Source organism: Amblyomma maculatum, chromosome 6 (assembly GCF_055883805.1).
Source record: "Amblyomma maculatum isolate TAMU_Amacu chromosome 6, ASM5588380v1, whole genome shotgun sequence".
Classification (NCBI taxonomy): domain Eukaryota; kingdom Metazoa; phylum Arthropoda; class Arachnida; order Ixodida; family Ixodidae; genus Amblyomma; species Amblyomma maculatum.
Genome location: NC_139349.1, coordinates 186,946,799 through 186,974,249, shown reverse-complemented (window position 1 = coordinate 186,974,249; position 27,451 = coordinate 186,946,799). Strand labels below are relative to the sequence as shown.

Sequence of the window (27,451 nt, the reverse complement as noted above, 5' to 3'; positions counted from 1 at the left end):
TTATCCTGCGAGTGCGTGACAGCACTTTTTTCTCGACCTTCTGTCTGCCAAATTAAGCAACTGCATTGATTCGCTTTATTGCTGGAACAGTGCCTGTGGAAGCTTCGGCAGTTTGCCGACTACTGCCACTAGATGTGTACGTTTCGCTGCCATGCCAGCTTTGGAATTGGGGAATTTAATGCGCTCGCTGTCTTTCCAAGATGTGTTCTGCCTCAGATGCAGCTAATAACAGATTTAACGAGCTGCAAGTCGTTTTTCGCGAAATGGGTAACCGGCCACTTTTGCTGTCGAGCTGTTGCACGGGTGATGCCTAGGTGCAACATTGAACAGCGTGTTATGTTCCGGAGCATCAAAATATCGCTGCAGACTCCATGCTCATAAAGGGCTCAACAAAGAAAAGTGGATGTGGACGTAATTACCAGCTTGATAAAACTTTACGGATCACTTCCAATATACGGCGGGCGCCTGACAGCGAACCTAAAACTGCGCGATCCGACGCGCGCCGATACCACCGGCGACCTCCGACATGGCGGACGAGGCGGGACAATGCTCGCGCCATCTGGTAGTACGACCTCAGTAGGAGGTATTCACTGAGGTCGTACTACCTACCAGATGGCGCGAGCATCGTCCCGCCTCGTCCGCCATGTCGGAGGTCGCCGGTGGCATCGGCGCGCGTCGGCTCGCGCTGTTTCAGGTTCGCTGTCAGGTGCCCGCCGTATATTGGAAGCGAGCCGCAAAGTTTTATCAAGCTGGTAAATACATCCACATACACTTTTCTTTGTTGAGCCCTTTATGGGCACGGAGTTTGCAGCGATATTTTGATGCTCCGGGACATAACACGCTGTTCAGTGTTGCACCAGGCATCACCCGTGCAACAGCTCGACAGCAAAAGTGGCCGGTTACCCTTTTAGCGAAAAACGACTTTCAGCTCGTTAAACCCGTTGTTGGCTGCCACTGAGGCAGAGAACATCGTGAAAAGACAGCGAGCGCATTAAATTCTCCAATTCCAAAGCTGGCATGGCAGCGAAACATACACTTTTAGTGGCGGTAGTCGGCAAACTGGCGAAGCTTCCACAGGCGCTGTTCCAGCAGTAAAGCGAATCAATGCAGTTGCTTAATTTGGGTGACAGAAGGTCGAGAAAAAAAGGTACTGTCATGTCCTCGCAGGATAAACGGCCCACCCAGAGGGCATGTTTTACAAATTTAGTATCGGCTACGTAGCTCTGCTCGAAATGCACATAACCCATGGAACCTAGGTTCGCAACAACGCGATGTACAGCGATAACACTTGATAAAGTTGTAACTTGTTACTTGCAAGTCGGAGGAGGACAGACACGTCGCAATGCGCTTACCTCTAAAAACGACACGCCGGTCATCGACACCCTCACGCACGTGTGGCTCTTGGCCTCGCTTTCTTGCCAAAAATTAAAACACATTCGTGGCTTAGTACGTTTTAATTTCTTCACCTGTCGCAAAACTTCAGACCGCACATCACGTAACAGGCACCGATGTCAGGGAATTCAACGCGAAGCAGTGGTCTTGTAGTACACGACACACCTCGACGAAGTTACCGCGGTCGTACGAGCCGGTGTTTTCACGAAGTCAAACATTTTGTCCAGACAGTCGTTTTTCTTGTTCCACGAAGTCCACGGGTGTATCCACTCGCTCGCATGGTTTTCGCTGGCGCACGCAGAAATTCTGTAAAGGCACGAAGGGCTTACCCCACGGATCAGAACGAGTTGAATACTGCGGCTGGGTGCGGCGCCCACACACACGACCCATGCACGACCACGCGTATGGCGAATTCTGCGCTGGCCGCTAGCGCCCCTAGCGGATGACGTCAAGTGAATACCTCCTATAGAGCCGGCGCATGTTGTCCTTAAAGGGCTTATTAATGGAAACATCAAGGGGCTGCAGCACTGATGTCAAGCCACCTGGGATGATAGCGAGGTCCGTGCGTAACTCGCTCATTCGGCAGCGGACATTTTTTTCCAGATGGCCGCGGAAGCTGTCCATAACAAGCAGCGATGGCAGGAGAAGAGCCCCGGGCCGCCGTCCCCAGACTGTTTTCAGCCAGTCGGACACCAGCTCGGCCGACATCCACCCTTTCTCCTGGGCGCGAATGTGGATACCGGCAGGAAGAGTTCCCTTTGGCAGAGTCTTTCTTTTGAAGACGACGAACGGCGGCAGCTTCCTGCCGTCCGCTGTTACAGCTAACATCACGGTGCACCGCTGCTTCTCGGCGCCCGTCGTCTTAACCTGCACACTTTTCGCACCTTTGATATCGACAGTGCTGTTTCTTGGCATGTCAAAGTTTATAGGCGTCTGGTCCGCGTTCCCGATTTGCGACAGCAGGAACTTTTTGTCCTCACGGATCCGAATGACAGCGGTGGAAATCACGCACTTTGTCCCCACAGTCTGCCGGCAGCCGCTGGCATAACGTAGTACGCCTTCTGAGGCACAACCCGTTCCGGCGCATGAAACGAGTCGTCCAACCACTGGTCGCCTTAAATTCACTCGCGGCAATGCCGTGACTTCTTGCAGTGGCCCGCGCGTGATTCTGTATCAGCTCGTGGGATACGGCACATCCTTCGTTGCGGAGCCTTTTCACATAGCTCAGAACTTCTTCCTCGACGCGAGGAAACTTGCCCTGCTTCGGCCCGCGAAAGGCCCGGCGATCTTTCTTCGTCGCTCTGAATTCCTCTTGTTGATTCCTCCAGTAGCGCACACGCACGGGGTCTACACTAAAATGCCGTCCAGCCGCGCGATTGCCATGCTCCAAAGTATGCTCCACGACTTTGAGCTTAAAACCGGCCGTGTAGCTAGCGTAACGCCCCATCGCACAACGCGCAGAAAATGCACAGCACGCACGAAATAATGCAAAGGTCGTAGCGAAGCACTTAAACAGCAACAAAATAGGACTGGCGAAATGGCGACCGACGCTGTCCAAGTGCGTTGTCTTTACTTCGTTCTGCCGCCGCCGCGCATGCATGGCGCTATAAGCAGAGGTTTGCTTTGCATTTAATAGATGGCACTCGGCAACCTGCATCATCATCATCATTGTAAAAAAAAATAGAGAAGTTTGACAAATTGGTTCGAGAAATACAAAGAAAATAGCCGAGCGTGGTGGAAACTGCCGTCACCCCATTTCAAAGAGGACGCCCCAGTAAAGCCCTTTGCGCATCCACCAACGAATCATGCAAGGTCAATGAACGATCAACGAAAGTACAGTGAACTAGAATATTGGGTAGTGTGCTCACTCCGCGGCGGCTCTACGGGGAGCGGAGGCCCCGCGTGTGTCGACAGGCGACTGCTTCGCGGCGCCGGCACCAGGTGACGCCACGGTAGACTTCACGGTAGGATTTTGCTCCGCCCGTCGCTGTCAGCCGGTTCAATTTGTCACTGCGTTGTGTGCATTTGTGGCTTCGTTGTTGCTCTGCTGTGCGCATGTTCTTTTGGCGCTTATCGGAGGTCACTTCAAGCGTTTGTTCAGTAAAGGCCAGTTCAGGCTCTTGTTTAAGCTCCCATCGAAAGTGAGTGTTGACTACACCACGTGCGTCGGTGTATGTTCTGCCTGGAGATCAGAACTCTTTGTGCTTTTCTTTCGCACATGAGGGGGTAAGCAGACATGTGGCCTGTACTAACCGGTTAATTCACTGGGACAGACTGCTAATAATAATAATAATAACAATATTTATTTAGTATAGTTAGAACAACATACACATACGGAAGCGCCGAAGCCACAAGCGGGCTTGTGCGGCGACAACCGGCAGCCGCTGCAATCTTCGCGCCACATCAGAACTCCATCAGAGGCAAAAAAAAAAAAAAAAAGAAGAAACATTTGGCACAACACACTATCAAAAATGAACTGACAACACCAGTACATATTATATGTTCTCTAACGCTTTAACAGCAACTTTCAATGTTTTGCGGGTGGTCAAAGAAAATACGTCGTCCAGTAGTTCGTTGAGGATGGCTGGAACATAATAGCGTCTTGTTGCTTTACCGTAATGAATGCGGACTCTCGGTTTAAGATAACGAGGAACATGTCTCAACGGTACCGGTTTCGTGTTTTTGTGCCTGTATGCACTGCTCCAAAAATATTTTAGTACTACAATTTGTTTAAAAAGATTGTCAAAAGCAGGCAAACCGCCTGTTCTAAAGACACTGCTGGGCAAATTCTCCTGTGGCATGTAGAGGACGCTTGTAGCGATGTTTTTCAAACTCCTATTAACTCCATTTGAAAGAGCAGTTAAAAAAACACATACCGTATCTTTGAACACTACCCCAGAGCATGGGCGATTAGTTTTCTGATAGAAAAAGGCATCATGGTTTTCAAATTAAACAACAAAGATGCAACACTTCTAAGTTTCTTACAAATGTGGGTCAACTGAGTACTCCATGTCAGATCACTGTATATGGGTACACCAAGATACGTAACCGACGGGACGCTAGATATAGGTTGACAAGAACACAAATAGCAATATGAGGGGTTTAAATATATAGAACCTACATTTGGTACATCTTTGTGCGGGCTACGAAAACAGACAAGTCTGGATTTGGTGCCATTTATTTGTATTAAGTTTGAGACAAACCAATGACTAAATTTAATAGCGCCTCCTGAAGGTTAGCCAAGGCACATGAAAACTTAGGTTTGCCTGATACTAGTAAAGGGTCATCGGCGTAAAGGAATATAGTGGATGCTTTCACGTGGTCACATATATCATTCACATATACCCCCACAACAAACTTACCGCGTCACTGCAGATAGGCCCAAACCAAAATATGCCGGCCCGTCGTCAAAACCATTGCTACGCGCCTGGATGCAATACTGGCTATGTGCATACTAAAGGTGGCCCAAAAATAGCCCTGCTAGGCGTTCCCAAAGATGACTTTTAAGGAAGCAGTGGGAGATCAACCTCCGTCACTCGGACAAGCGGCTGGATGAGAGCTGTGGAGCTGTGCTGTTTGTGAGCTTCATTTCGAACTTCGTTTCGTTCTACGGGGCTATGTTCATATTGTGAACGGGGGAAAAAGTCCGCATCCCTCGTGGGAAGCCAGCATTATCCCCCGATGCCACACCGACGCTATTGCCAAATCTGCCGGCCTATCTTTCAAAAAATATGCCGAAAGAAAGACAACAAAGGAAGAGTAAACCCACTGGTGTTGTAACTCATACGTGCCACGAAAACAAAATTTTCTAGTCTGCCCGATATACCCGTAACAACGGAAGAGTAGGAATCGGCCCCAAACGAACAGATTCTGAAAGTATTCTTGATATTTTGGAAGTGGTTAGAAATAGACTGCATAAAGAAGTTGGTTGCCCCGTTCACGCAGAAGGCCGATCTGAAGAAGTAATAAGGTTTTATTTAGTCACCAGACTGCACTTCTATGTGAAAGGGGTTAATTCAAAAAAAGGCAGAAAAACGAGAACGGGCGAAACACCTCAAACTAAGCCATTGCTAACGTTGTTGTGAAGTGCTGGAGCAAGTGAAGGAAATAAGCGGCAAAATACGTGAACATAAATATACGCAGCGGTGACAAATCTGTTCATATGTTTCATAAAGCAGTGACTTTATGTCTCTCCAAATAAGTATGCAGTAGCTGGTTTGAAAACCTTGTGGTGCGGCTCCCGTGCTGCGAAAAACGCGAATTGTAAATAATGCATCTTTCCTTTTACTTTGTCAGAATTACATGCATTCATTCTACCTGTCATCTCCATGTCCTTTTTGTTTTTTGGGTGTTTGGTGTTTGTGAATAAGCAGTTGTTGCGGCCGACACTCCTTCATTCCTCGTTTATCCCTGGCATGAATCCCAAGCTATTACTATTGACTTTAAGCATTAATGGAAAGAGCTTTATAACCCCCGAATATGCAGTGCATTATAATTTCTTTCCAGTGAAACAATGTAGGCTCGAGTGACATACACCACGTGAACGTCCCAACGAGCCAAGCGCATTGATTAACATTGTTTGAACATGTGCACAGCGCAGATATAAAGTTCAATTCAAGGTCCGCTTAACCATTTCAGCAAAACCCACGCAAATGTTGCGGTAATATTTCAATTTGTCGGCGCGGCTACTGCGACGCCGGCCGAGCGCGGCACTGGCTTTTACGCTTTTACCCGTGGAGCGCGCGCGCTTCGAAGCACCTACCGTGGAGACGCGCGCAGCGCCACCGCTAACCGCCGCTCCCCGTCGACACCGGCGGGGACACCTCGAGCGGCGCTTGTGAGCACACTACCCAATATTCTAGTTCACTGTAACGAAAGCGTGCAGTCGACGCCCGCGTCACCCGCGTTCGCGTCGCCGGTGTTCAGCATCGTTGGCTTCAAATGATGTTTATTTTATCACTGCGCGATCAGACAATTTTATGATCGTCGACAGTCGACAGCGCCGGCCAATTGAGCCGAGATAACGCGAACGTGCTGAACACCGACCCTGCGGGCGGGTGCGCGTTATTTACGCGACGTAAAAAAAAAATTCAATTTTCGACGACAAAAGTGGGGGGTGGGTTCATTACGCGAGTGGGTTCATTACGCGAGTAAATACGGTAGCTTTGATATCTCGGCCAATTCTATCTGGTCTATTGGATTGGAAGCTTTCCTACTCTGGCGTTTCTTAATCAAATCTTTCGTCTCCTTAGACAGCTTACCGGTATCCTCTCTAAATATCCTACCGCCTACTTCTACCGTACACTCAGTAATGGTATCTCTGAAATTATTGTTCACTGCTTCTAGGGTAATGTCGCCATCCTCGGTTAGAGCTTAATATCTATTCTGTAGCGGGATCCTGAACTCTTCTGCCCTCCCCCTCACCGCTAATTCGTTGATAGGTTTCTTTCTTACTAATCTGTTGCGTTCCTTCTTCAGATTTAGGCTAATTCGGGACCCCACCAGCCTGTGGTCACTGCACCGCACTTTCCCGATTACCTCTACATCTTTGCATAATGACGGGAGTTGAACACATTATGAAGTCAGTTTCATTTTTAGTCTTCCCGTTAGGACTTTTCCATGTCTATTTCCAGTTCTTCCGTTTGCTGAAGAAGGTATTCATGATTCTTAAGTTATTGCGCTCTGCAAACTCAACTAGTAACTCCCCCGTGCTATTCCTAGAGCCAATGCCATAGCCACCTACTGCCTGGTCTCCTGCCTGCTTCTTCCCTACCTTGGCATTGAAGTCGCCCATTAGTACAGTATACAGTGTATTTCACGCTAGAAGGGTGAGAAAGGACGTTTTGGAGCTGAAACAGATATCTGAATGTTTGCATTAAGTTAAGCCACATATTGTACGTTTAAAGTGTGGATTCGTTGAAAACTAGGATAGGTTAGGTTCCTTACTGTTAAAATGCACATATAGTATGAGGTTCTTTTTTTCTGGATTTTATATTATATTTGCACCTCGTAATATATTCGAAAAAATCAGCCCAAATTCACAGTCCCGGCCTTGTTATTAATCAGCGCTATCAGCATCGGGCTTCCAGCAAGAGGAGACCATCTAGCAATGCACAGCGTCTACTGACTGTTTTTATGGTTTCGCCACGCTGGCCCCGCAATCCTCGAGACTATGGTGCCCACGACGCACATGATCGGAAGAAGGTTGATTGCACTTTGCACAGTGAAGGGATGGCGAAAACGTCATTCATCACGTGTCTCTAGCAGTCCTCTCTAGGCGTGCTGTCAACGCCGTACAGCGTGCCAGTTATGCTTACGAGAAATGCAGGGTGTTGTAACGTTTTAGAGGTACTGAAGAAGAGTTTCTGCAGAAATTATATCGCTGGAGTCTCCGCTTACAGGAGTTCGACGTCACTATTGTGTACAAGTCCGGCAAGAAACACAGTGACACTGGCTGTCTATCCCGAGACCCTATCCCGTGTTTTTCAATAGAAACAGATGACTCCGTTTTTTTCGGTGCTCTCACGACGCCAGATCTCGCTCAACAGCAGCGAGGCACCGAACTGCGGCCCCTCATCGATTACCTCGAGGGAACCGCCTCATCGCCGCCTCACCTTTTCACGCGTGGCCTGTCGTTCTGCTTGCATGACGGCGACGGCGTTCTCTACAAGAAAAACTACGCTTCTACAGACATTCAGTATCCGCTGGAGGTCCCACCGTCGCTCCGTACAGACGTTTTGCAGGCATGCCACGACGAGCTTTCTGCCTGACATCTCAGTTTTTCTCGCACCTTGGTAGAATACGACAAAAGTTCTACAGTCGAACACGGTTATATCGAACCCGGATATACCGAATTTTGGTTATATTGAACTCACGGAATATCCCCTTGAAAATCTTATGTAAAAGTACAGGAAAGCCGCGTCATATATCGAACTCGATTTCACCGGTACTTCGATATATCGAACTCTGCACCACCACTGGAAAGTGTGACTTCCCCAAAGACGATTGCATCACCCATGGCCGTTGGCCGTGTGACGTTTTCAAGCCACGCGCGGAATGAATGAGAGGGGACAGTTCGGCGACGGCTGGTCCGGGCAGCGCCGTGCCCATTCCCCAAAGGCGCGCGCGCCTGCAGTTGTCCTTTCTCGCGCGCCAAAACATGACGTTTGCAAGCAATGTGCATGGGTGTGCCCATTCTTTTGCCGAGCTATCTCTCTCCATCAGCACCCCCAAAGCATGCGCCAAGCCAGCTTAGCCCGTTTTCAGACAGACGTCGAACGCTTTCTCTAGCGTGTGTTGCGAACCCTCTGCGCGCGGTGGCGCGGCGGCTGACGTGGCTATGGCGCCTGCGGATGTTAAGAAGCGGCTGCTTTCTCTCTCTCTCTTTACTTTTTTTGTTTTTTTTTTGCGAGAGTCATTTTTTTCTTATCGTTGTGCTGTACGCACGGCGTAGCATGAGATATGGCGGCTGAGGACGTTAAGAAGCGGCAGGTTTTTTTTTTTTTTATCGTTTATCCTTGCATGTATGAATCAGCGAAAGCATGCGGTCAGCTGCTGCGATCATGACGCCCGCCCCAAGCGCGGCGTGATAAATCGAACCAGGCTTGTGCAATAAAGCCATCACGGGCACTCTGCCAAGTTCTCTCCCGCCACCGCAGGAGCTATCAAAAGATAAACGCGCCCTGACATTATCGCTACGCAGCATCTTGGCATGCTGCCAATGAGCTGTGGATGAGACGACCGAAACGGACTGATGCGCGCCATCGACATGCAAGCGAAAATGCTCGCGATTTCTGCCGCCGCGGCGATACAGAAACCTTGTTTTGAGCTGCCGCGGTGGCTTGAGCGGCGAGAGGGACGCAGTTCCAACAAGTTTGAAAATTTTCGCTCTGTCGCTGCCGCTCGTCGCTGAGATCGCTCAGTCGTCTGCATGTGAGCGAGCTGGCCTTAACGCACTTTTTTTTTTTTTTCAAATTCTGGGGTGCAAAAGTGGAGGGTGGGTTCATTATGCGAGTGGTTTGATTACGCGACAAATACGGTATCGTTTTTTCGCGTCGTAAGTGCCGTCACAAGCCGATTTCTGTATATCAAATTATCGATATATCGAACTATTTCGCGATCCCCTTCGAGTTCGATATATCCGGGCTCGACTGTACTGGCCCAAGCTTGCCGCTATTGTTCAGCGCTATGTTAGGACGTGCCGTGATTGCCAACATCGGAAGATTGCCAATGCCGGCCAGCCTGCTGCAGCCTACTGTTTCTCCGCGAGTACCTTTTCACCAAGTCAGTATAGACTTGCTTGGCCCGTTTCCTACGTCATCATTGAAGAACCGGTACATTATCGTCGCCACTGATTACTTACCCACTATTGTTAGACGAAAGCTCTTTCCAACGGCATTTCTACTGATATTGCGAACTTTTTCATCTTTCATCTAGTCCTTCGTCACGGTGCCTCTGCGATCATTTTAACTGACAGAAGCACGGCCTTTACTTCAGCTCTAACTCGGGAAGTGATGCGGCTCAGTGGCTCTTGTCATCGCAGAACAACAGCTTACCATCCTCAGACGAATGGCCTTACTGAGCGACTCAGTAAGACCATCCCCGATATGCTTCCTATGTTTGTTGACGAAGACCATAAGAACTGGGACCAGATACTACTATATGCAACATTTGCGTATAAAACTGCAGTCCAGGAAACGACCCGCTTCACACCGTGTCGTTTGGTATACGGTTGCGAAGCTGTCACCATGCTCGACGCAATGCTACTGCCAGATGTTGCCCACCCATCAATTGCCGGTGCTGACCAATTCGTGCAGCATGCCGAGGCCGCTCGCCAGCTGGCTAGACCGAGAGTCCGGACACAGCAAGCTAAAGATGCTCGACGTTATAACCTTGGTCACAGGGAGGTAATTTACAACCCTGGTGATCATGTTTGGGTGTGGACACCTGTTCGCCAGCGGGGTTGCTCCGAGAAGCTTCTGCACCGCTACTTCGGCCCGTACGAAGTACAACTCAAACTCAGCGACGTCACCTACGAAGTGAGTGTGCAAGGAACTGTTTGCTCATCCCGACGGCAAGCACAATCAGAAGTCGTACATGTCGCCAGGATGAAGCCCTTCTACTGCCGCTAGGTCAATCTATATGTGTCTTTTTTTTTTTTGCTTCCTTTAACTGCTTTGTGTGAACGCGGCATCCTCGCCGACGACAGTTATCCGACACTAGGCATTGGGACGATGCCTTTTCCACCGGGAGGGGCAATGCCGCAATGTCATCTTACTGGCTCCGCCATGTGGCGAGCTCGGGAGACTGGCGGTGCTCGCCCGTCAGTCGGTTCCGGGCCTTCTTTTGCCGGTGCCTTTGCGTAGGTGAAATTAAATCAGCCTACCCAGTTTTACTGGCTTCTGTGAAAATATCTAGCAAGGGACTCTCGGTAGGCGATACACGTACCGGACGACGATGATCGCGGCAACCATGAGTCTAAGAACAGTTAATAGGCGTACGCACCGAGCGCCTGCAAGCGGTGCTAGACGCGACCACGGCGCATGACGGTCGACAGCTTGTGCGGTGTCATCCCGTGTCCGAGTTGTACTGGCTTTAAAACAGCCGAAGGCTTCCGCGTTTAGGAGGGCGAATGTGAGATGCTTTTGTCCTCACGGTGCATGAAATTCTCCATCTAGTGTGTCGGTGCGAGCCAGCACCGGCACATGAATGTTTGGGTTGGGGGGTCATCTGACGCAAAAGCCGAGTGCATACGATTCGCGGTACAGCTGCGAAATATGTGGTGGAAATAAATACTTTCACTGATCTTTCCTCGCTCGTATTCTATGCAGATGAAAACATTTTTTTTTTTTCGTTACTTCTATCCCAAAATCACACCACATTATATGCAGGTTCATGTCATATGTGGGTTTCTACAGTATTTATCCACAGCGCCAAGCGAAACTACAGCCTGGAATGGTATACATGAAGAGAAAACAACACAAGCTGTATCAGCTACAACCCTAGTAGCACACTTTGTTGCCTCAATGTGGCCGCAATGTTTGCTTTCAACATTGCCTTAACGTGGCTAGTGTCCTCTTTTTGCCACGTTGATGCAACATACATAAGACAACATTGAAGCAACATTGCACCAATGTTACAACAACCTTTAGTCAATGTTTAAGCCACTTCTGAAGACGATATTAATGCAACATGGCTGCAACATTTTCTTAATATTGGTACAACTTTTTATTTGCACACATGCAACATTCCCATGACAACGTTAGTGCAATATTGCTGCAAAGCTATTGTAATGTTGCAGAAACTTTCAGGCAGCATTCCAAGCTACTGAAATATTCCGCCGCAGTGATGGCCACTAGCTATCGATGCTTGCTGTTCAATAAATTTATCCTGTGAAAGGCTAAACCATGTGCAATAGTATCGATGTACCACAATGGTTATGGTAGCTTAAGGTCGCAAGAATGAGCAACTGAACATTACTCGTTGCCACACGGCAGTGCGGTGCAGAGGAGTACGAATACCTAAATGGCTGCACTGGATAACACAGCTTTTCCCCACTTTTCAAGCCGCTTGCTCTGAATGAGACCTTAAATGTAATATTCATCAGCTCTGTACCAGTGCTCATTTAGACGCTATAAGCTGCTGTGACCTGAAAATGGCACTGAAAGTGGTTATTCTGGCAATTAGAATGATTTATATATATGCATGTGCATTACAAATAACCATCATTTGTTTTTTAGCACTATTTTATTTGTCAAGAATTTATTCAATTAGCCTAACAGCAAGCTTGATTCCAGTATACTCATTAGCTTGACATACAGCAGCTAGTTTCACAAATGTAAGACATTTATTTCAAGACAATCGTTTTATGCAGAAACTTGCAACAATCATACATAACACACAGCCGATTTGGCTACTCAAGAACAGGAAGCACAAATAATGTCAACAGTTACTAAGCACATCAGCATAGCTTTAAAATGTGCATGTCCCTCAACTTGAGTTTTACAAACATGACACTTTAGTAAATTATTAATTGCAGAAACTTGCAACAAAATATAAAACAGCAGTACTGCCTATTCAGAAAAAGGAAGCAGATATATAACATACTGAACATTTTCACAGGCACATTGGCATAGATTGAAAAATGTGCCACATGGGCCTACATTTCACAGACAAGATTTATTTTATTTAATTACTTTACAAAGTAACTTGCAACAAAGTTACAAAACAACACCCAGGCTACTCAGGAACAAAAACCAGAGATAATGTTTTGAACAGTTACTGGGCACAATAGCATAGCATGAAAATGCACCCACCACCCCTCAACTTGCATTTAAAAATATAAAACACTTCAGTAAACTAGTGGGCTACACTGTTTTACACTGTAGTGTAAAACGGTGTAGCACTGTTTTGTGCAGAAACTTGACACAAATATACAAAGTAGGAGTACAACCTAGTTCGGTATTCAAAAACAAGCAGACGTATTATGAACAGTAGAGTCATTACGACTAGTTTAATCCTTCCTTCTTTGGACATGCGCCATTGCACTGGAAAACTACAAACAAGTATTGTCAGCATATGACTGAACAATTTAGCATGTCTAAAAATGCTAGTGCCCTGGTAGCATCCAGCTGGTCACGATGAGGGTCTCTTCCAAATCATGATGTTGTCACAAGTGAAACTGCATCCCTGAAAAAAAAAAAAAATCGATTTGCTAAGCTAAGCATCTTGGTGGGCACATCTCTAATTACAAAATTTTTACACTGCTCTATGAACACAGACATGGACAGCTGTCACGACCATTATCAGGACTGACATCTGCCGAAGAGTTTTCTAATTCGTCGTTAACAGCCTCTGCTATTCTTCGTCGTTGCCGGATCGACACTTCGCTTAGCGAACACTTTACTCTCTTCATGATCTGCTGTCACGACCATTATCAGGACTGACATCTGCCGAACAGTTTTCTAGTCGTCATTAACAGCCTCTGCTATTCTTCGGCGTCATTGCCGGATCGACACTTCGCTTAGCGAACACTTCACTCTCTTCATGATACAATGAATGTAGCACTTTACCAAACTATCACGAAGGGCATGGGTAACACATGCATATATGCACTACTGGCTTTGTGCCAGGCAACACGTGTCACAGCTCAACAACGTAGGTTAGAAATCACTCACCACTGATGTTATCCTCTGTGCAGGCCTCCATCATTTCAGCTGAATTCTTATGAAGCCGCAATGCAACACAGCAGCAAGGACACGGCGACCACAAGAAAACTATGCTAGAATAAGGGAAACACACGTGAGCCATGGAGGAAGGAAAATGCTCCACGCACGTGAAGAATTTGCCGCGATCGCTCCCGCTTAAAGGTGTATCCACACGACGGACCACGGACCTGTTTTGGTCCGCGGACCAAGCGTCACGTGACGTTCCACTTCCGGTTTATGAGGTCCGCGCCAGGTCCGCGGACCGGAGCGGGCGAAAATGGCTGGGCATTTTTCTCGGACCGCGGACCGCGGACCTGGCGGTGTTTGTGAACGGAGGAGCCGCGTTTGCGCCCGATTAAAGCGCATGAGCTAGCCCACATCAACAAAGTGCACTTTGAGCACGTTTTGAAGAGCACCAAGTAAAATATAGGTAGTATCTAGAGTGGCGTACGATGGTGTTTTTATTCAGCCTTCGAGTACCGCGTACCACGGTACGTGTAGCACTACGTACTGCTGCCCCGCCACGTCCCGGACGAGTGTTTTACAGCGGCGTGTTTAGTGAAAAGCGTCAAAAAACATCGGACCCCAGCTACATCATGAAAGAAAAGTTCCCAAATGAACACGTCCGACGCCGAATGCCACGAGTTTGCCGGAGCGGTGCCGCCACAAGCGCGGTGGACGACGGCGCAATACTCCCTAGTCGTCACTAGGCCTATAGATTGTTTCGCATCGAAGCCACCGCGAACGGTGCTTTCGGTTTGACCAGCACTGTTGTAAATGGCCTGCCCAGTGAAAAAAAAAAAAAAAGAGGTTTGCCGACTGTCTTGTAACAAAAAAATAAAAAATATGGCCATATATGGGCGAGGCCTTAGCAGCGGAGACAGCTTATAAGAAGACCGGGTGAGCCGGCGCGTTGCACATGCGGCAGCTGTTATGCAGAAACTTGTTATCACAGTGATCCTCCCGAAGTGGTCAGTTCGGTTACGCCTTTATGTGAGGCTTGTTATTCTATAGGAAAGACTATTTCCCTACGCACGCTGACGTAAGAGATATCCGCCGCTGCTGTAGCACGCCTCGACGTGGCGGATAGGGCGATGCATGAGCGCACTATTCCGAGTCGAAAGTAACCCCACGCACGGTGTTACAAATAATTAGGATAATTGTAACCGCAGCTCTGTTATGCTGATCGCCTAAATAGCAACGGTTGCGCGCTGTGCAGCAGTGGTGAGCTGCTATTCGCGTTAACTGCGACTAAGTTCGATCCACAGTTAAGGCGTCCGCGTATGCTGATGTGGTCCTTATCACCTTCATCTTCGCATCTGGAATTAAACGGATTAAGTGGAACGCTGTCAACTTAGGTACGTTGTTAGGGCGGCACAGGTGCGTCCATGTTTTTATGAAGCCCCTATAGACGAAGGCCGTACCTGAATATTGCCCAAATGCACGCCAAATTTGGCAGTGGGAAATAATGTAAAACAAAAAATCGGAGGCAGTGTCCAACGAGTGCATCGCGAAACGGCGAAGTAAATAGTGTATACCTTCGACCGGCCCTGCGGTCCGGCTTGTCGGCTGCTATTTTGGCCCGCCGTGTGGATGCTGTTGCGGGCCGGACCTAGCCGGACCGAGCGCGATCGACGCCACGTGACCGGTCCGCGGACCAGTCCGTGGTCCGTCGTGTGGATACACCTTTACACGCGGTTTGGCAGGAATGGCTCTCGGCGCGGCCACGATTTCGACTTGATTTGGATTCGCGACGATCTTCATGACCATTAGGCTGCGGGGGCATTAGTGAAAACAGAACTAAATTTCTTCAGCAGTTATAATTTTAGTCCGCATGTTTAATTGAAAGATAATGCAATCTCAGCATTCTAAATATATTGCATATAAAAAATATATTTATATATATATATATATATATATATATATATATATATATATATATATATATATATATTTCTATCTCAATGTAACAAAGTTCAGTACACTTGTACTGTTCATTGCATGCACATGACATGCAAGGTTGCACTCAAACTAAAATTAAATAAACATTGTCATGCGGGGAAGTGACAAGGTCAATGGAGTGACCTAATACCGGCTTTTCTGTTTCGGCTGCAGAAATAGTATGAAAGAACGACTAAAATAAATGTTATAGCAATGTCATCGTATGTGGTTCAACATTTATACATCATTTGATAATATTGCTGCAATGTGGAAAGACCACTTTAGAGCAACATTGCCAGCATGTTACTTGTTAACATTGCAGCAACGTAATCGAATGTTGAAAGTTTTCGCATTATGTTGGATAAATGTAGTCCAATGTTATCGCAACATTGTACAACATTGACAATGTTGTTGCAATGTTACAGAAACATATTGTGCTACTAGGGAAGTCATGACATCAACAAACAACATGAACTTGGAGCGCCACAAAACCAAAATGGTCATTGCAATACAGAAAACATCATTAAAGCAGTCCCAGACGGCCATAGACGTCCGACGGTCGACCGACGGACGTCCGTTTTCGGACCTTCGGACATCCGACGGAAGTCCGGTTATGTTCGATATACGTACAGCGGACGTCCGTCGGACTATCGTTCGTGGATCCGGATCGCGTCCCACGGACGTCCGACGGGCAGCCGGAGGCGGACATTCGGACGTTTCCCGGAACATGCTTGCAGGGCCCGCTATTGGTGTAAAAACTTGCCAATAACATTTGTGTAAAGCTCAGCAAGCATGTGCCATGGAAATTTCAGTCACATACTAGTGCTCAATGCCTTTGTCGTGAGAGTAAAGCAGACAACAGAATATGCAACAGGTTCAAGTTTCCTGTTGTCTGCTTTACTTTCACGTACAAAGCACTGAACAATAGTGTGCAATTATAACTTCCATCAAAGAGGCACATATGCTAGCTGAGCTTTACACAAATGCACCATTCCTGAAAACATGCTAAGTGCATAGGCATACCAGCATGAGAGGTTGTAAAAAAAGCATTTTTTTTTTGGCTTTATTGCAAAAACTGCATGCATAAATAGTCTACACTAAAAAAATATTGATGTTAAGGAATGGCATGGTAAAATGCAGGCCAACTGGAGTATTAAGAATCTACTTGAATAATTTTTTTTAATTATCCTTGGCCGTGACAGCTCTTCCCTTGGGGAGGTGGTGAAGGAAAAGGTATTTATTGAAACCTAATATTTCGGAATTAACGAGGATATGATCAAGTTCTCTGTGGGCGGCCTCCGCAGGCCGGGATTCCAAGAGCAGTTACTATCCTGTGCATTTGCTCGATCAGCTGTTGCTGGTCTTTCAGGCCTAAGATGGAAAGAGCAGGCTGGGCTCCTCCTGCAATAGAAGGGAAAATGAAATTCAAGTTATCTGTGCCGAACTTTGATTACACATCTCCAAGGGCAACTGCCAGTTTCTCTCAATTGCTTTTTCCAGATGGCACTGTACGCATGCATCTCCATTCAGAACTGTCACATACTATATAGAAAGGTCATATAACTGCAGCAAAACCCATGCAGAATAACAAAAGATACAAACATAGTTTGACCAGTACCTGGCATTCAGTATTTTAATGTTTTTATGTCGTCTCTTTGAACATGCCACTCTGACCAAACATGGCATGTTATGCTTGCTGCTATGCGCCCTCAGCAATGCCCAAGACATGGAGTGCACATGCAGAGAAACTAAGCATAAAGGATGCTGTATATGAACATAAAGCACAGCCAGAGCATTGCAGTATTACACAGGTACGCATTGGCGGCAGAAACCTGCATTTTGAGCGGTTTAACAGGCAGATTTCTAAAGTCATTGTTCCTGCTCTGAAAAGAAGTGATCAATAATAACATCATTTAAAATTGTTACCTTTTTGTTCTGTAAACTGCACATTTCACTGGTTTCCATGTACCCTCTACCGAAGACATTCCCTGGGCGTGTCGGGGGTATATCGACATCAACATCTAGGCTACAAGCGTCTAGAAAGCGTCTCCTTAGAGCAGCTGCGACGAATTAACTTATCTGATAACATGCAAGCTGCTGCAGCAGAATAAAGATAGACATTTGACATGTGGCTAAAGCCCAATGTGGAAGCATAGCCCGCCGCAGTGATTGCGCAGTGTTCATGCTTCTACAAGAGCTAAAAGTAAAGTTATTTGTTTACCCACAGCGCTATATGTGACATTACAATAGCAAGGCTTATAGTTACACAAAACACAAAAAGCTGACAACCACAAGCTCCTGATGTATTACCGGCAGCATGCAGCATGGATGTTAGTTACTGAAATATGGTTGCATAATTCTGGCAACCAGCTGTGCATGTATGTCATGGATTTCTCAACTACGCACAACAAATTACAAAAAAAATAATAGTATTTATAAATGCAGCCAGCTGTTCACAAGCAACACGGTAGCTTTTTTATGGGGAGGGTAGTGGGCGCCAAAGAAACTGCCGCTGTAAAGGCACCTAATTTGCCCCTATGTAATATCGGGGACAAGTGTGGACTACACAAACTGCAATCAAAGCACATAACTTTTACATCGACCAGGAAACTCGGACCATACTTGTCGATGTGAAAGTTGAACGCTAGTTCTTTCATGTGTGCAAGAGAAATAAGGTCACAATTCGTTTACATCGCGATTCTAGTCCAAAACCTCCAGACATACTGTCCAGAGACTTTCGCCTCCGCAGTATAAGCCACCACTTGGGTAAGAGATTAGTAAAAGAAGTGTATAAAAGACATTAGTGCTGTTGGACAGCCATAGCTATAAAAATGGTATTGACATTGGAGTACTGCTTTAAGGCGGGGCCTTGGGCATTACAAAAGCAAGAGTTAGTGTCCGCTGGTCCTCATTTGAACGAACAAAAAGAGGGGGGGGGGGGGAAGAAATCTACCTCAACTACATGTTTTGAGTGACACCAAGCCGCAGTTAGTATTAAAGATATCACACAGTTTTGTGGAAGATTTGGGAGCGCTTTGCTGCTTTCTTACAGGATTGGACAAAAGAGCTCACCATCTTCAGAAAGGCACGTTATATAGAAATGAAAATAGCGAATTTACTGCATCTGGCCACAACAACTTGCACACGGAGAGGAAGATGAACTGAAACTTTTATACATGAATGTATGTATTTACAACAGGTGAAACAATGACCATGATCTATGCCGAAGAGGAAAGAGATCAAAATCTAGCTCAGAACGAGTTCTCCAGGCCGCAGGGCCGTTTCATTAACTTCGGGACACCACCCACATTTCTCATCCCCAATGACAACGAACTCACACATGACTGGCTAACAAACGTTTTGGCATGTCTTTCCACTTTCATAAGTTCTTCATCCTCTCCCTAATACAAGCAATGCAAAAGGGACAACAAATTCGTTTCACAACAAACGGAATTTAGAGAATGGACCTCGAAATGATTGGCTCACTAGGTCAAATGCCAAACTCTCTCCCCTAGGAAAAAAAAAAGAGAAAAAATAAATAGAACCCATCAAAACGGTGTCCCACGTGCGCAACCATTGCCCAAAGCTTGCATCCTTGGCGGCTCCTTTTACAGGGCAATTAGTGCAATTATTGGCGTCCGAGTCAGCACCATTGCGGACCACATCAGAAGAGCCAACCCACATCCTCCCGCTCCGCATCATACCGTCACTGTTACACACTTGCCCTTTTTCAACGACGCCATCTCCCACCATTGTTGACATCCAGGGTTGGAATCCTCAACGAGACCCCACTCAGCGCGCCTGCACTGAATAATTGTCACTTTTATGGGCTCCCCAACAAGGAAGAGGGCCTTACACCCTTCAACCTCACAGTGTTTTTTCTTTGAACGATAAGCAGTTCTTCCAAAAGAGGTGCTCGTTTCAAAGCTGTGCTACCTCCGGGTGATGGGTCCAGTCAGAGTACTAAGGACCCCTTAGTACGCTTAGTACTAAGGACCCCTTAGTTGTATACTGTTCGTAAAGCTCCTGAAATAAAAATGAGCCCCCTACATGACAAAGCAACGAGAACAAACTGCTTGTCCTCGCGTCTTCGAGTGCGACAGCAAAGTCCTCGGAAGAGGGAACTTCTTTCCCTCTCTGCCTACATTTCCGTTAAGCACTTTAGCTGCTGTAGCTGCCTCTCTGTGCACGTCTCTCTGCCTCCTGTCCGAGGGCAAGTGGGAGACGGCCGCAGCTGGGCAGTGAACAGGTGACCCAAAAAGAGCAGACTAATAATGGTGCCTAGCATACCCACCGATCCCTTACAGAAATCATTAAAGAAATGAAAGCAACACATCAGATAACGCTACAATGTTTCTAAGTGCAAAGTCGACAACTCCAAGTCATATAAATATATGTACAGGGTCGTCCACTTCTAGCTATAACACAGACACTGCTTTCAAATAAACATTACGTACGAAACAGCCACATATCGATGCAAATCGGTGCACACACACAGGGACCCGGATGTGCTGCTTCACATGGCCTGCCACTTAGCTTTATTGTGTGGCCGGTTCGAACGCAGCGTTTTGAAGGAGGTGAGCATGTTATAGCTAGAAGTGGACGAGGCTGTACATCTCCGCACATTAACTAGACAGAAACAGTGCAGAGTAAACTAATAATTCAGTGTCTAGCAACACTATTAAAAGGGGATAAAGGCCACGGGGGGCTACGATTATTAGTACCGTTTTGCCTTTAAACTACAATAACATACTTGTTGCAAGCTTAAAATCAAAGATTCACACCTTTCCCACCCACAGCAATGCAGAGAAAGAGTGAGCTAGACTATTACAGACGCACCCTTGGTTATTTTTCTGGCATTTCTGAGGGTGAAGAATCTGACTTGTCAGTAGCATGTATATGAATAAGAATCCTATGACAGTAAATGCATCAGATTTTCTGGAGTGGCTTTTCTTTGCTGACCACATATGAGGTGAGCTATCCAACTTGGCCTAGGTTTATTCTATGAATAACAAAGCTATAGCAGGTACACAGTCGTCCACTCAGGCTGAACATGCGAGTGCGTGGCATGCACTTTTTGAGATGCCACTGCATCCATCGCAGCTGCACACCGTAGCGAAGAGGCAGACAGCGTGAAGTACCAGTTCTAGTCCCTCTACCACCACTGGGGTCCCAAACTAGGGACCCCTTGTTTTTGTCAGGTCAGGCCCCCTCAGGGTCAGCTAGTGAGTAACCTCCTGTATTTGTATCTGATGGCAATGTTTTCCACCACCACCCACAATACGCAGCTGCGCATCATAGCAGATGTGAAGCAACAGCTCCTGGTCCTTCTATGCATAAGCCACTTTGCCTTGATGCATGCTTGCGCACCATAGTAAAGAGGCAGACGACATGACGCAGCAGCTCATGGTACCTTTACACATGAGCCCCCCCCATTGTACTTCGATACGCACCATAGCAAATATACAGACTACGCCACACAGCAGCTCCTGGTCCCTCTATGCATAAGCCATCTTGCCTCAATACGCACCTGCGTACCTGAGTGAAGAGGCAGACGTGAAGCTGCAGCTCCTGGACCCTCCACAAGCCACTTAGCATCAATGCACGGCTGTGCACTGTAGTAAAGAGGCGAAGGACGTTAAGCAGCAGCTCCTGGTCCCTCTACACATCAGCCATTTTGCCTCGATGTGCATCTGCACACCGTAACAAACAGCCAGATGTGACAAAGAAGCTCCTGGTTTCTCTACACATAAACCACGTTGCCTCAATGCACGTCTGCACACCGGAGCAAAGAGGCAGATGACGTGAAGCTGGAGCGGCTGGTCCCTCTACGCACAAGCCACTTAGCCTTGATGCATGGCTGTGACGGATGCATTGCTATTTTGCAAACTGCATGCCACACATTCCCATTCAAGCTAAGAGTGGACGACTGTGTAAACGTAAAATACTGGTTATTTACTTCAATGGACAATGACAAAAAGTAACATGGTGGACAATGTAAAAAGAATTTGCTGCATAAAGTTTGTTGAAACCAGTTCTACATCCTACATGTAAACAAGCTAAAACCTTAATGTCGAAGGGATGTCCTGTATGTTTAAAATCATCACGCTCAAACAACTTCAACACTGACAATCATGATTCAATATTAATAATATAGATAATGATACAATACTCACTTTTAGCCATACCAAAGAAATGAGAATGCAAAGGGATGTTGCTGTTTTTCCCCCGTGGATGACAGTTTTCCATGTTCAAAATGCTGCTTCCTGTTGGCCTACGAAATCGGCTACAGCAAATGGCATCTGAAAAATTTTTGGAAGCCTCATGCTAGTCTTCAACGAGAAGCATTGCCATACAGAAGCAGAACACAAATACTTTTACAACACACTAAAAGCACCAACTGCGGTGCTGTTTTTAGGATGACTAGGTAGAGGTTTTGCTGTAGCAAGCCAAATGTTAGCCTTCAGTAAGGAAAGCATTCCCATACAGAAACAGAACACAAAAACTTTTACAACACATTAAAAGCATCAATTGCACAAATGCTTGTAAGATGACCAGGTACAGGTTTCTGCTATAGCCCACATCATGTGACCAGCGGTCATCAGAAGCCTTGTATGTGAGCATGATGCCCTAGATTCAATTTATGGCTATCACTGTATTAACAAGCATGGGTTTAAAGCTACTTTAATATGATATAAGGTGCTGCATGGCTCTAGTGTAGCTTTGGCATTATCTCGCTGTCAATAATGCAGTGAAGTTCTGAGGAGCCTTTGAATATCTGTAAGGACAAAGCAACAATTTTGTTTCATCTCACTTTTGCTCAACTCGGGTTTTTTTTTTTTTTTTTTTTTAGCCCGCGGCTTGCATGGCCTCCCAGTATGCCTGTTTTGCATAAAAGAAGGCGTTGCAGGTACCAGAGCTCACAGCCCAACTGTATCGCGGCGGCGGTATGCCAAATTCGTGCCAGAACAGCGCAGAGCAACGGGTCAAGAAAAAGAGAAGTGCTAACTTTTTTTTTCTCTCTCATCTCCTTGTCCGGTTGTTCTGCGCGGTTCGGTCCCACATGCATAACCAACATGCGCAAGGTGCTGTCCTGGTTCGTCAAAGCTGAAGGAGAGTACTAAACCTTTAGTTATTTAGTAGCTACAGCCGTTCCTTGTAGAAACTGTAGTTGCCGTAAAGCTCGAGAGAGAAAGATAAGCGGCTGTCCATTAAAAAAAAAAGAAAAAAAGAAAAAAAACGCGACGTTTTCACAAGTGTAGGCATGTCGCACGATAGGCTCGAGGAGTGCAAAAGTTTTCTCGTATAGTTTTTACAACCCAGCACGTTGCGCATGGTTAACAAATTAACTCCTTTAAAGCTCGGGCAGGCACTCCTTTATCAGAGACAGAGAAGTTGCGCGGCTTACTGGCGCAGCGTCCAGTAATGCCGAGAAAGATGGCCCTCAGACTTGAGGCTGCACTTTAGTTAGTCGGCGCGGAGCCATCATGTCAGTCTCGCCTAAAACACTCGACCGTTCGGCTGCTGTACAGAGCTGTTTCCTTACCCAAAAGCTCACCACTATCGGTGCATCGAAAAGTTCCACTAAAGAAACAAAAGTTCGGTGAAATACTTACTTTGGAATCGGCGGGTGAACAAAGTGTGCCAGCCGCACAAAGCCACAGCAAAAACAATGCTAGCAGTGCATTACAGCCGTAGGTATTTGTAACTGCGCAGAAAATGCAGAACATGGAAACGTGAAGCCATCTTCCATGACTGAACTTCAACTTGTCAGGTGGATTGGATTGGCTCATTTCAGATTTTTTTGAGGATAGGTTCGGTTTCGTTCTTTTTGAGCTTGCTGCTTGCTGCGTCTATTCAGCCACTGATTAAAATTTCACCGAAGCATCATGATAGAAAAATGTTTAATGGTCATTTAACTTTTAATCAAAAATTTTGATGGAAGAATTCAACGATGAAACACGCGGAAAATAAAAAAAACTGTTTAATGGAAACGCTTTCTATCGCATCGATTCGCTCTGGCATCATATAATGCAGACTTGACGGTATTACTGATTTATACGCAGTTCAGACGAGCACGACGACTACAAACTATATCATAGCTGTGTAAAAGCAAATCCAGTGGCGGACGTACGGCGGCTGTCCGCTGGGCGAACGGATTCGACCATCCGCTTTCGTACGTACGCCGGAATTCCGGCGGACGTCCGAAATCGGCCGCCGAGTTGCGGCCGAGTTCGGTTGTCCGTCGGACGTCAGTGGCCGTCTGGGGTGCCGAAAGTAATTTATTCCAATCTCATATATTCTATTGGCAAAAAGAATCGAAATACATGTCTTACATCAGACTGTTGTAGAAGCTCGGAACTACACGGTCAGAGATATAGTGATGGGCTAGTATATATTTATTCCTTCCCAACAGAACAATCGTGTGAAATCACGAGTCTCAAATTTCCAAGTGCTTCCATGCTCTCTTTCTTGCAAAGTCTCACCTCAAAAATTTCTCCAGTACAAATCCCTGATACAAACTGACCAGCTATTCTGAACCCTTTCTAAAAATAATTCTTTAGTAAGTATTTATTTCAGTTGCTTACAGTCACTGTTGGGCATTATTGTACGGGGTTCATTGCAAACATAAAGGTAAAAAAACAAGAGCGGATTGTGAAGCATACAATCACTTCTAAAGCACAAAAAGAGATATAAACCCGTTTTGACAAATAAGATGGAAACACATTCAATGCCAAATGTAAAAGAGGAAACAAAAAATTGTTGCCTCTACACTGCATGTACACTGTACACTGCATGTAATGTAAAACAGGTTCATATAATGTTTTCAATGGTAGGTGCAAAATTTGGCACAGATACGGCGTCATCCGGGAGTAAATTCCAATCTGAAAGTTAGCGTGGAAAGAATAAAAACTTAAAGGCGTTTATGCGACTTTGATATGACATAATTTTTTTGGAATTGCCTTATCTCTTAGCCTGATAATGAGGTTGTTTTAAATATGTGTTCCTATCGATTCCTGTGTTACCGTTGTGAATGTTGTTCAAAAGCTTTAATCAGAAGATTTTCCTGCGTCGAACTCGTACCAAACAAGAAGACAGAAGGAAGCCTTTTCATCCTGAATGTGTACCGTTCACACCACGTAAACACTGATGCACTCACACTGAACTGGACACAAGCACAAGGTGTATCGAACGTCAAAACAGAGACCACTGCCAGGGATTCAGGCCCAGAACACGCGCCAAGCGCACAGACTTTGTCAGTCTCATGTTCGATGAGTCGACCCGTAGCATGGCCCCCGAGCGCAGAAGCACCGTCACGGTGCTGCTCAGTGAGTGTCGGGACAAGGTAGATTGTAGGGCTTAAAGGAGTAGACACAAACATTTCGCGTGATGGTTTTTGCTTGATGCCTTGGTACCCACTGAGCATAACACGCAGCATAAAAAGTTTCAGCGCGCCACGAATAATTAATTACGAAGCTATTTAGTATGGTCAGTTTCGATTTCCAGTGTTAGCAGCACGCACTGCCGCGTGACATCGAAGCGTGCGCGCAACAGGTTAGTGATCACGTGACCTCAAAACTTGTGACGCGGTGGCGTAAGCATTCGTCTGCTTTGAAAAACACATGCGTAACCATGTGCGTGACACACCACATGCGTCCGCATTGACAATGGCATCGTCACCGTCGTCTTCATCGTCTTCGCATTCATCGCCCTTGTCATCGTCGTCGTTTCCTTTATGACCATCTTCGCCGTCATCCAGCGACGTCAATGATGTATGGGACGAATATTTTGCCGCCAATGCGGGCCCACAAAACCATTACAGGTTTGACCCGCTGGCGAGCCCGTCACAAATCCCGCCACCCCATGGTCCGGGCAACGCCGTCGAAAACGAGGAGGCTGGTGACCAAGGTGACCGCCTAGGCAACAACAACTGGTAAGCAGTTGCAGATGCACTGCATAGCTTTGATGTTATACAACACCTACATGTGTCGTTTGGAATTTGTTCCTAATTTCACGAGAGCGTGACTGACTGAAAAACATTATTTGAGCAGGGATAAGGGACGTGTAGGTGGGCTCCCTAGTCCGGGACTCCAGCGACAGAGCTGGATAGGGCAGCCTTCCACCCCTCAATTTTGGCACTGCATTTCGGTCATCAGATGGATTGTGTGGCCAGCTCCGTACCGCATGACTTTCGGCCAGCGCCATATGCGAGTGTTAAAAAAAATCTGCAATCAGTGAAATGAGTACACATGAATTAGGCACGCGCATGTTTTCGGACAGTGCTATGCGAGTGATGTTAGAAAAAAGCTATCAAGTATACGAGTGAAAAAGAATGCCTGAGGCACGAATTTTTTTTTTTTTTTTCGATGCAATAACTGCATGCCTATGAGTCTGTTTATTCGCTGATCCACGTGCGCGTTGCGTGTCAAGCGCAAGGACGGAAATGAACGTTGCCGAACATTCTCTTAGGTGCCAGTGCAGCTGATGCCGCCCGATGGGGACCCAACAGGAGAGTATCTACTGCCGCGAGGTGCGGCGTGTGAACGCCTTGATCGAGAATGAGGCAGCATGCATCACTGCCCACGCTGCATTTCATGCAGCAGTGCTGAATATTCACGCCATTGAGGTGGCATATTATGAGCTGATAGAAAACCGGCCGGCTGCTGTGAAGGACCAGCTGGAGATACACTGGTATGTGACGAGATCGTATCTCTATTTAATAATTGTTCTCAGTGCACCGATTCTCCAATCATAAGGTGCCTCTGCACGAGTTTGTACTATCGTGGAACAGCTGCGCTGGCAGATGAGGACAAAAGGAAGATACACACACACAACTGCGCTGAACTTACAACTTTATTTGGACATGTTTTGATCCGTGCTTTATATTTAACAGAAAGGTATCAACGCGCTAGCGCACCTACAAGACAGATACGACAATCTCAGTAGCCACGTTTTTTTTTTCTTTATCGCGAAAAAACACACGTGGCTACCGAGATTTCCATATCTGTCTTGTAGGTACGCTTGCGCATTGATACCCTTTTGTTAAATAAAAGCGGGGATCAAAACATGTACAAATAAAGTTTAAAGTGCAGTGTAGTATTTCGCCCCGTTGTCCTCGACTGCCAGCCCTGCGATTTTATGATGTTCGACAAGTACCAACTAGCCCAGCAGCATACCTTATATGATTAACTGTGTATTTTCGCGATATTTGCATTGGCTCGTCAAAAACCCAATTCATATGTTCAAAGTGACAGTTTTAAAAAAACAAGGCATCCGTGCATGGTACAATGTCAGTGGTACTAAAATCCTATAAGTCAAGCATTTCTCAAAACTGCATTTGTGTATAAGCAATATTACATCTGTGCTAATACACAGATAGATGTAATATGGCTTATAGCTGCAGTGATAAATTCGTAAAGCAGTGAAAGTATATTTCTAGAACTATGTCGTGTTCTCACACCTGTTACATCATGCTTGCCTTTTTCAGCCGCTACAGATGCGCTGCTTACCGCCAGTTCATGCAGTGGGTCTACCACCGGCTTGGCAAATATAACAGAGTAGTGCTGCCTAGCTGTGTTGTAAATGCCATAAGAGAAAGATTCCCTTCAGAGGAGTATAAGGGATTTAGGTATTCTTGGTTTTAATAAACATCTTGCACAAAATAAAACGGTATCTTTAATTCAAGTTGCCATTTTTCATGAAGACATAAAAGGGTGAAAAACATGAGTGGCAGCAATAAAGGTACAGAACAAACTTATGAGGCACACACAAAAAAAGCATGCTGCTTAAGCACATCATTACAGAAGCCATATGGAATCATGGAGATAAGGTACCAATGTCATAAGGTCAATTATGTCACATGTGGCACTAACAAATAGGCTCACCAAATAATTAAAATATAAACAACAAAA

At 46.3% G+C, this 27,451-nt stretch overlaps 2 long non-coding RNA genes across 2 annotated transcripts; one reads left to right on the top strand and one right to left on the bottom strand.

Annotated features, from left to right (window-relative positions):
* The first annotated feature begins 669 nt into the window (after nucleotides 1–669).
* LOC146187579 (uncharacterized) lies at nucleotides 670–27,451 on the top strand. Its single transcript, XR_014708273.1, has 4 exons — nucleotides 670–752; nucleotides 25,363–25,473; nucleotides 26,010–26,231; nucleotides 27,028–27,451. It is a non-coding gene; the product is annotated as an uncharacterized LOC146187579 (long non-coding RNA).
* Nucleotides 15,850–23,304, bottom strand: LOC146187580 (uncharacterized). The gene is made up of 3 exons (XR_014708272.1): nucleotides 23,156–23,304; nucleotides 21,716–21,841; nucleotides 15,850–16,940 (listed from the first exon to the last, which is right to left on the bottom strand). It is a non-coding gene; the product is annotated as an uncharacterized LOC146187580 (long non-coding RNA).